Raw genomic sequence first — 9,967 nt, 5'->3', positions numbered from 1 at the left:
CACTTCCTGTTGTCCACTCACTGGTTGTTGTCCATTTCAAGTGTTACACAATGGATGTCATCATTCTCACATGACTGTGAGATCAAAGACAAAGTATAAATGCTTGTGGTGACTGCGCTGGACACTGTTGGGGAATTGTTGTTATCCACACCTTGAACAATTGTTCTTTCTTCACATGAAATTTGCAGTATTACAAACCTACCCCGAGCACCTCCCTACTGTGTGTAATGCATCATTCAGCATTGACTTAATCATGTCTGGGAACAGACTTATTCTAAGCAACCCTTATTTTCTCTATCTCTTATTCTCTATTCTCTTCTCATGTTGATCTTTGACCACTCAGACTCTTTCTGCAACCTGGATATCCCCATCATCAACGTGGAACTGGATGGCATCTTCGATGAGCCTAAGATGGTCCCCTACAGGAACTCAGTGGCGGTGGTCCAGCCTACCCCCAAGACAGAGTCAGAGGAAGAGTCTGAGAGCACGATACTATGACATCACGAGTTTCCACCCCCAGCCCTACTGTTCCAGCCTGTCCCCAGGACCCGTTCTCTGACCTTTGACTCAATGGGACTCACTCCAGACCTCACCTCCACCCATAGCGACCAAACACCGGGTTCAGCCCTGTAAAACAAAGTTAATCTTATAACCTGAAATATATATGAATACAGAAAATACATACAGTATATCCACATCCAGAGAGTTTCTCTCTGAGACTGTGGGGGGAGGAACTTTTGATACACAGAATCGGACACAATGCTTTGTTTTTATGTTGACTGGATTCCTTTGATTCTGTCTGTGGTGCGTTAATTTTTAAGACTTTTCTTTTTCAACAATTGCGTTTATTTTTCATTACTTTTGCCTTATTTGAGTCATTTGCAATATTGCCTCTAACTTCACATACAAGACATGAAAATGATTTGCTCGGTGGAATGGATTCTACTCTTGTGAGTGTAGTAGTAAAGGAAAGGGACAGTAGATTTCTGATTTCCTCTCCCTGTCACCAAGTCTATAGCATTCCTTTTGACGCCATCCTTAACCATCCCTCGTACTTTGAGATCACTGGCAACCCCTTGTTCCTTCCTGGCTGAATGTGTGTTTGTGAATTGTGTGATGTGTTTGGAAATGTGCTGCATCATTAAGTGGCGAGTTCTGCCATAGAAAATATATATGGTACTGCAAGACCAGTTTGAGCTTGAATCCCCAATCACACTGTTCAAAGGGAGATTAAGATTGCATTTGGCTGTTAGATGGGAAGTTAAATATGGGTAATATAGTATTTACTATTTAAAATTACTGTTTATACTGTACATTTCAGAGTATATGATATTAACAGTGATACAAGAGATATTATATGTGTCATATAATATAAGAATACAAACATAGGTATACAGATATAGAATTATAAATACGGTATTACAGATATTCTACAGTATAGCATGTACTTGATTCTACATTATCATAGGAGAGGCTGTAGAGGGAATGGGACATAGAAACAGAACAAACAGAATAATTCTATATAAAAGGAATGCTGAAAAGTGAGTATGAGTGGAATGTGCAGGGTGGGACTATACCTCCTCTCTGTGGTCTGCCCTCAGCCTCAGCTTCTTTAACAAGCGCCCTGAGAGCCTTATCTGGCAAGAGCCTGTCACTGGGGAGCCTTCTCAGCTGTTTGAAAGCCAATATTGAACACTTTTTTTGTTAGAGCAAGTGTGTATATGAGTGCGGTCCTGTATGTGTGGGTGTTATCCTGAATATAGATACATTTCTTCTGGTGCTAGAACGTATGTTTATATTCTATCACGCAGGGAATAAGAATAGGCTCTCATTGAAATTATACGGCGGTTACTGTTTCAGTTCCCTATACCCCCCCCCCTTTAGTAAGAGGAATCCACCATATAAGGAATTTGATGATGAGGAATGTGAATAAGTATTTGTTGTTGTGCTGAAAGTATTTATAACGATGATTACGGTGCAGAGGAGTATGATTGACATCCACAACACGTAATATCAATGTTCCAATCTGATGATCCAGTAATGGGGTTCAAAGGTGAGGGGCCCGCCCATGACCAACACAAACCTATGGTCTCCTTAGAAACGTTCCATCCATAACACTGATTAGTGCTTGGAAGCCACAATAAACGCTGCTCTTTCATGCACTTACGTTCAAGTGCTATATATTTTATCCATCACAACACTATTGTAAATACTGAAGCCTCTGTGTATGTGTGTATATAAAAAGGCGAGAGGATGAAATATATACAGTACCAGTCAAACGTTTGGACACATCTACTCATTCAAGGGTTTCTCTTTATTTTTACTATTTTCTACATTGTAGAATAATAGTGAATACCTCAAAACTATGAAATAGCACATATAGAATCATGTAGTAACCAAAAAAGTGTTAAACAAATCAAGTATACTCCCTTTGCCTTGATGACAGCTTTGCACACTCTTGGCAAGAATCTAAAATCTAAAATATATTTTGATTTGTTTAACACTTTATCGGTTACTACATGATTCCATAGTAGGTAGTAGGAGTAGGTGTGTTCAAACTTTTGACTGGTACTGTATATATTTCATCCTCTCGCCTTTTTATATTCACACATACTGTATATACAGTTGAAGTCGGGAGTTTACATACACCTTAGCCAAATACATTTAAACTCAGTTTTTCACAATTCCTGACATTTAAACCTAGTGAAAATGTCCTGTCTTAGGTCAGTTAGGATCACCACTTTATTTTAAGAATGTGAAATGTCAGAATAATAGTAGAGAATGATTTATTTCAGCTTTTATTTCTTTCATCACATTCCCAGTGGGTCAGAAGTTTACATACACTCAATTAGTATTTGGTAGCGTTGCCTTTAAATTGTTTAACTTGGGTCAAACGTTTCAGGTAGCCCTCCACAAGCTTCCCACAAAAAATTGGGTAAATTTTGGCCCATTCCTCCTGACAGAGCTGGTGTAACTGAGTCAGGTTTGTAGGCCTCCTTGCTCGCACACACTTTTTCAGTTCTGCCGACATATTTTCTATAGGATTGAGGTCAGGGCTTTGTGATGGCCACTCCAATACCTTGATTTTGTTGTCCTTAAGCCATTTTGCCACAACTTTGGAAGTTTGCTTGCGGTCATTGTCCATTTGGAAGACCCATTTGCGACCAAGCTTTAACTTCCCGACTAATGTCTTGAGATGTGTCTTCAATATATCCACATAATTTTCCATCCTCATGACGCCATCTATTTTGTGAAGTGCACCAGTCCCTCCTGCAGCAAAGCACCCCCACAACATGATGCTGCCACCCCCGTGCTTCACGGTTGGAATGGTGTTCTTCGGCTGCAAGCCTACCCCTTTTTCCTCCAAACATAACGATGGTCATTATGGCCGAACAGTTCTATTTTTGTTTCATCAGACCAGAGGACATTTCTCCAAAAAGTATGATCTTTCTTTGTCCCCATGTGCAGTTGCAAACCGTAGTCTGGCTTTTTTATGGCGGTTTTGGAGGAGTGGCTTCTTCCTTGCTGAGCCGCCTTTCAGGTTATGTCAATATAGGACTAGTTTTACTGCGGATATAGATACTTTTGTACCTGTTTCCTCCAGCATCTTCACAGGGTCCTTTGCTGTTGTTTTGGGATTGATTTGCACTTTTCGCACCAAAGTATGTTCATCTCTAGGAGACAGAACGCGTCTCCTTCCTGAGCGGTATGACGTCTGCGTGGTCCCATGATGTTCATAGTTGCGTACTATTGTTTGTACAGATGAACGTGCTACCTTCAGGCGTTTGGACATTGCTCCCAAGGATGAACCAGACTTGTGGGGACTACAATTTTTTTCCTGAGGTCTTGGCTGATTTCTTTTGATTTTCCCATGATGTCAAGCAAAGAGGTACTGAGTTTGAAGGTAGGCCTTGAAATACATTCACATATATACCTCCAATTGACTCAAATGATGTCAATTAGCCTATCAGAAGCTTCTAAAGCCATGACATAATTTTCTGGAATTTTCCAAGCTGTTTAAAGGCACAGTCAACTTAGTATATGTAAACTTCTGACCCACTGGAATTGTGATACAGTGAATTATAAGTGAAATAATCTGTCTGTAAACAATTGTTGGAAAAATTACTTGTGTCATGCACAAAGTAGATGTTCTAACTGACTTGCCAAAACTACAGTTTGTTAACAAGAAATTTGTGGAGTGGTTGAAAAACGAGTTTTAATGACTCCAACCTAAGTCTATGTAAACTTCCGACTTCAACTGTATATATGAATATATGAAAAATATAAATATTGATTTAAAGTATATATATATATATATATACAGTATATCACAAAAGTGAGTACACCCCTCACATTTTTGTAAATATTTGAGTATATCTTTTCATGTGACAACACTGAAGAAATGACACTTTGCTACAATGTAAGGTAGTGAGTGTACAGCTTGTATAACAGTGTAAATTTGCTGTCCCCTCAAAATAACTCAACACACAGCCATTAATGTCTAAACCGCTGGCAACAAAAGTGAGTACACCCCTAAGTGAAAATTTCCAAATTGGGCCCAATTAGCCATTTCCCTCCCCGGTGTCATGTGACTCATTAGTGTTACAAGGTCTCAGGTGTGAATGGGGAGCAGGTGTGTTAAATTTGGTATCATCGCTCTCACACTCCCTCATACTGACTGGTCACTGGAAGTTCAACATGGYACCTCATGGCAAARAACTCTCTGAGGATCTGRAAAAAAGAATTGTTGCTYTACATAAAGATGGCCTGGGCTATAAGAAGATTGCCAAGACCCTGAAAYTGAGCTGCAGSACDGKGGCCAAGACMATAYAGCGRTTTAACTGGACAGGTTCCACTCAGAACAGGCCTCGCCATGGTCGACCAAAGAAGTTGAGTGCACGTGYTCAGCGTCATATCCAGAGGTTGTCTTTGGGAAATAGACATATGAGTGCTGCCAGCATTGCTGCAGAGGTTGAAGGGGTGGGGGGTCAGCCTGTCAGTGCTCAGACCATACGCCGTACACTGCATCAAATTGGTCTGCATGGCTGTCGTCCCAGAAGGAAGCCTCTTCTAAAGATGATGCACAAGAAAGCCCGCAAACAGTTTGCTGAAGACAAGCAGACTAAGGACATGGATTACTGGAACCATGTCCTGTGGTCTGATGAGACCAAGATTAWCTKAWYYRRWTMAGWTKGTGTCAAGCGTGTGTGGCGGCAACCAGGTGAGGAGTAGAAAGACAAGTGTGTCTTGCCTACWGTCAAGCATGGTRKTGGGAGTGTCATGGTCTGGGGCTGCATGAGTGCTGCCGGCACTGGGGAGCTACAGTTCATTGAGGGAACCATGAATGCCAACATGTACTGTGACATACTGAAGCAGAGCATGATCCCCTCCCTTCGGAGACTGGGCCGCAGGGCAGTATTCCAACATGATAACGACCCCAAACACACCTCCAAGACGACCACTGCCTTGCTAAAGAAGCTGAGGGTAAAGGTGATGGACTGGCCAAGCATGTCTCCAGACCTAAACCCTATTGAGCATCTGTGGGTCATCCTCAAACGGAAGGTGGAGGCGTGCAAGGTCTCTAACATCCACCAGCTCCGTGATGTCGTCATGGAGGAGTGGAAGAGGACTCCAGTGGCAACCTGTGAAGCTCTGGTGAACTCCATGCCCAAGAGGGTTAAGGCAGTGCTGGAAAATGATGGTGGCCACACAAAATATTGACACTTTGTTACTTAGGGGTGTACTCACTTTTGTTGCCAGCGGTTTAGACATTAATGGCTGTGTGTTGAGTTATTTTGAGGGGACAGCAAATTTACACTGTTATACAAGCTGTACACTCACTACTTTACATTGTAGCAAAGTGTCATTTCTTCAGTGTTGTCACATGAAAAGATATACTCAAATATTTACAAAAATGTGAGGGGTGTACTCACTTTTGTGATATACTGTATATATATACATATATATATATTTTAACTTGTCCTTGTTGTTCTGGTCCTGACCACAATATTGCCAGATTCACACATAACAAAATGCAGTAAGCGTTGCACAGTTATCAGTCACAAGTTTTATACAGTACAGTAGTTGTAATAGCAGTGACATAGATTCAAGGTTAAATCTATTTTAGAGGAATGTTAGATTAAAAGTGCAGAGTCATCAGCCTAGAATGTAATGATATACGGTATGTCTAAACGGAAAGTGCTGCATCACAGTGTGCAGCAAGTCTGACTAGTAGAGATATTATAAGGGATGTATTCATGATTGTCAATTGGTAAGTAAAACGAGGACCACCATCCCTTGAGGCAAAAACCAGTTGAGTCAACATAGTTTCCTAGTTATTCCAACCTTACAGTACAGAGTACAGTGAGGGAAAAAAGTATTTTATCCCCTGCTGATTTTGTACGTTTGCCCACTGACAAAGAAATTATCCGTGTATAATTTTAATGGTAGGTTTATTTGAACAGTGAGAGACAGAATAACAACAAAAAAATCCAGAAAAACGCATGTCAAAAATGTTATAAATTGATTTGCATTTTAATGAAGGAGATAAGTATTTCACCCCCTCTCAATCAGAAAGATTTCTGGCTCCCAGATGTCTTTTATACAGGTAACGAGCTGAGATTAGGAGCACACTCTTAAAGGGAGTGCTCCTAATCTCAGTTTGTTACCTGTATAAAAGACACCTGTCCACAGAAGCAATCAATCAATCAGATTCCAAACTCTCCACCATGGCCAAGACCGAAGAGCTCTCCAAGGATGTCAGGGACAAGATTGTAGACCTACACAAGGCTGGAATGGGCTACAAGACCATCGCCAAGCAGCTTGGTGAAAAGGTGACAACAGTTGGTACGATTATTCACAAATGGAAGAAACACAAAATAACTGTCAATCTACCTCGGCCTGGGTCTCCATGCAAGATCTCACCTCGTGGAGTTGCAATGATCATGAGAACGGTGAGGAATCAGCCCAGAACTACACGGGAGGATCTTGTCAATGATCTCAAGGCAGCTGGGACCATAGTCACCAAGAATACAATTGGTAACACACTACGCCGTGAAGGACTGAAATCCTGCAGCGCCCGCAAGGTCCCCCTGCTCAAGAAAGCACATATACATGCCCGTCTGAAGTTTGCCAATGAACATCTAAATGATTCAAAGGACAACTGGGTGAAAGTGTTGTGGTCAGATGAGACCAAAATGGAGCTCTTCCCCATCAACTCAACTCGCCGTGTTTAGAGGAGGAGGAATGCTGCCTATGACCCCAAGAACACCATCCCCACCGTCAAACATGGAGGTGGAAACATTATGCTTTGGGGGTGTTTTTCTGCTAAGGGGACAGGACAACTTCACCGCATCAAAGGGACGATGGACGGGGCCATGTACCGTTAAATCTTGGGTGAGAACCTCCTTCCCTCAGCCAGGGCATTGAAAATGGGTCGTGGATGGGTATTCCAGCATGACAATGACCCAAAACACACGGCCAAGGCAACAAAGGAGTGGCTCAAGAAGAAGCACATTAAGGTCCTGGAGTGGCCTAGCCAGTCTCCAGACCTTAATCCCATAGAAAATCTGTGGAGGGAGCTGAAGGTTCGAGTTGTGAAACGTCAGCCTCGAAACCTTAATGACTTGGAGAAGATCTGCAAAGAGGAGTGGGACAAAATCCCTCCTGACATGTGTGCAAACCTGGGGGCCAACTACAAGAAACGTCTGACCTCTGTGATTGCCAACAAGGGTTTTGCCACCAAGTACTAAGTCATGTTTTGCTGAGGGGTCAAATACTTATTTCCCTCATTAAAATGCAAATCAATTTATAACATTTTTGACATGCGTTTTTCTGTATTTTTTTGTTGTTATTCTGTCTCTCACTGTTCAAATAAACCTACCATTAAAACTACAGACCACTTTATCAGTGGGCAAACGTTCAAAATCAGCAGGGGATCAAATACTTTTTTCCCTCACTGTATATTCCCCAGTGGAGAAGACTAATATTATCCTCTGAAAGCAATACAGTTCAACTCAACCCAATGCTTACTAGACAGTTCCAGAACAAAAAGTTTGAATTTCTAAACGATAAAACAAAGTGCAATTACAGTATTTATGAACAGAGAAACCTCAAAGATTAAGAGGGTCCCATGTTTTTTTTACTGTTTATACTGATGTTTTATTGATTTTGTCTTTTTTCTATTACTCTTAATTCTGCCTGTAGTGATGCAACAAATGCTAATCATGCCATATTATTTTGAGGAATTCAAAAAATATATACTATAGACAAAATTGCATTTACATTATTGAAAGCTGTTCTTACAATTTGGATGTGCTGAAGTGGATGTTTGTCGGTGGTGATAATGTGCTGTTCTGTGGCTGTTCTGTTCATGAGTGATGGTTTGTACATATTTATTTGAAAACACAACTTTATTAACATCAGAAATCCTGTCTATCAAGGGCAGTGGTTGGTGAGAGATTCCACAGAATATTTCCACTGTGACAGTTTTTCTAATCATGCCCTTTGAGTTACTGTCAGATAAAAACATGTTTTTTCAATGAATAGGAGGAATGTACTGGTGACTATTTGGACTATTTGCCTCAGGTTGCTTTAAGGGGGAATTCTGTGTGTTGTGGATGTAGTTTTAACAGGGTGGACAGATGTTTGGTAGTGATGTGAACAGGCTTGGGGATTATGACTAGACATTGTTCTATGTGTGAAAATCAGCAGCATGATTTTTCATCATGCTTGTGAAATTTGTCTTATCTTTGGTTCTATTTACCTGTGCTTGTCATATTTATTTTTATATGTGAAAAGAAAAAAAGAGCCTTGCAATGCAGGTAGAATTATTCAGTTTTGCCCTATGATCAGTTTATCGGTCCACAGTTCTTGTATTGCATTTTGCTCCGACTTCCATCCTGTCAATCAACTATTCACTCAGCAGAGCCAAATAAATATGAGGTAGGCTACTGTACATCTAAGCATGGTTTAATAATTGCCAAACTGAATTACTTTATACAACTTGGAGACAATATAGCATCTAACTTTTAGCTTTTTTGCCTAACGAGTCAAGACGGAATGACACTGAATGGATGACTTGTATTTATTTTTGTCTGTAAACATGGAATGTTATTCTCTGAGGATAACCTTTATATCGGCATAAATCAATCCAATTATCCATCAGATGAACAAATCCTCCTGATTTATATTAGGCAAAACAAAGATACGCCTTTTTTATTGGCCAATCAGGCAAGCCTGAAAAAATGTGAGATATAACACACCTGGTTTGCCTGTATGAACATTTGCAAATTATGACACAGTGGTGCATGCAGCTATTGTTTGATAAGCAAGTACATCTTCATGAATGTTTTTGCATAGTTTATGTTCAAATAATACATTTATACAAGGGGGCCAAAATAAAAGGGAAGGTTTGATGATCCAGAGACATTGTTTTTAGATATAAAAAGGCCCTAATGTACATGTCAACTGTGGTGACATTGGGGACACTGAAATAAGACATACCCTCTCCCAGTCAGAGCAGAACACTTGCTGTGGACAGGTACTGTAAGATTGGAAACAATCCTCATCAGAATGTTAAAACTATTAAAAAGATTTTTTTGTATGATTTGGGTTTGGTGTGTATTTAATCATGCCTTGTGAGTATGGTGTGTGTGGCAGTATGTTAACAGGAAAGAAAATACATCCAATGCCAGTTCACATTTAGTAAAATATTTATCAAATATTTGCAATATACAACAAAACCAATCCCGCAGTCCCTGTGTATTTTAAAGCTATAGTATTAGGAGCAAGGAAAATTATTTTGAATTTAATGTTCCACACAGTCCAGATTAATGGCAGTTCTCAATAACACATCCAAATAACCAGGCATGAACCCTGCAAACATATTGAGTAGGAAACACATGAAAATGTCCATTTGTATCACATCAGAAGTCAGAATTCACATCTAAGGTGCTCAGGTGGAGGC

The 9,967-nt window shown here is 40.4% G+C and overlaps 1 pseudogene; it reads left to right on the top strand.

Annotated features, from left to right (window-relative positions):
- The window catches only part of LOC111968212 (rho GTPase-activating protein 44-like), a 43,892-nt pseudogene extending 39,169 nt beyond the window's left edge, over positions 1 to 4,723 (top strand).
- The last annotated feature ends 5,244 nt before the right edge of the window (positions 4,724 to 9,967 follow it).

The sequence above is a fragment of the Salvelinus sp. IW2-2015 genome, linkage group LG8 (assembly GCF_002910315.2).
Source record: "Salvelinus sp. IW2-2015 linkage group LG8, ASM291031v2, whole genome shotgun sequence".
In the NCBI taxonomy this organism is placed as follows: domain Eukaryota; kingdom Metazoa; phylum Chordata; class Actinopteri; order Salmoniformes; family Salmonidae; genus Salvelinus; species Salvelinus sp. IW2-2015.
Note: the sequence above shows the minus strand (reverse complement) of the source record. Positions and strands in the feature narration are given on the sequence as shown.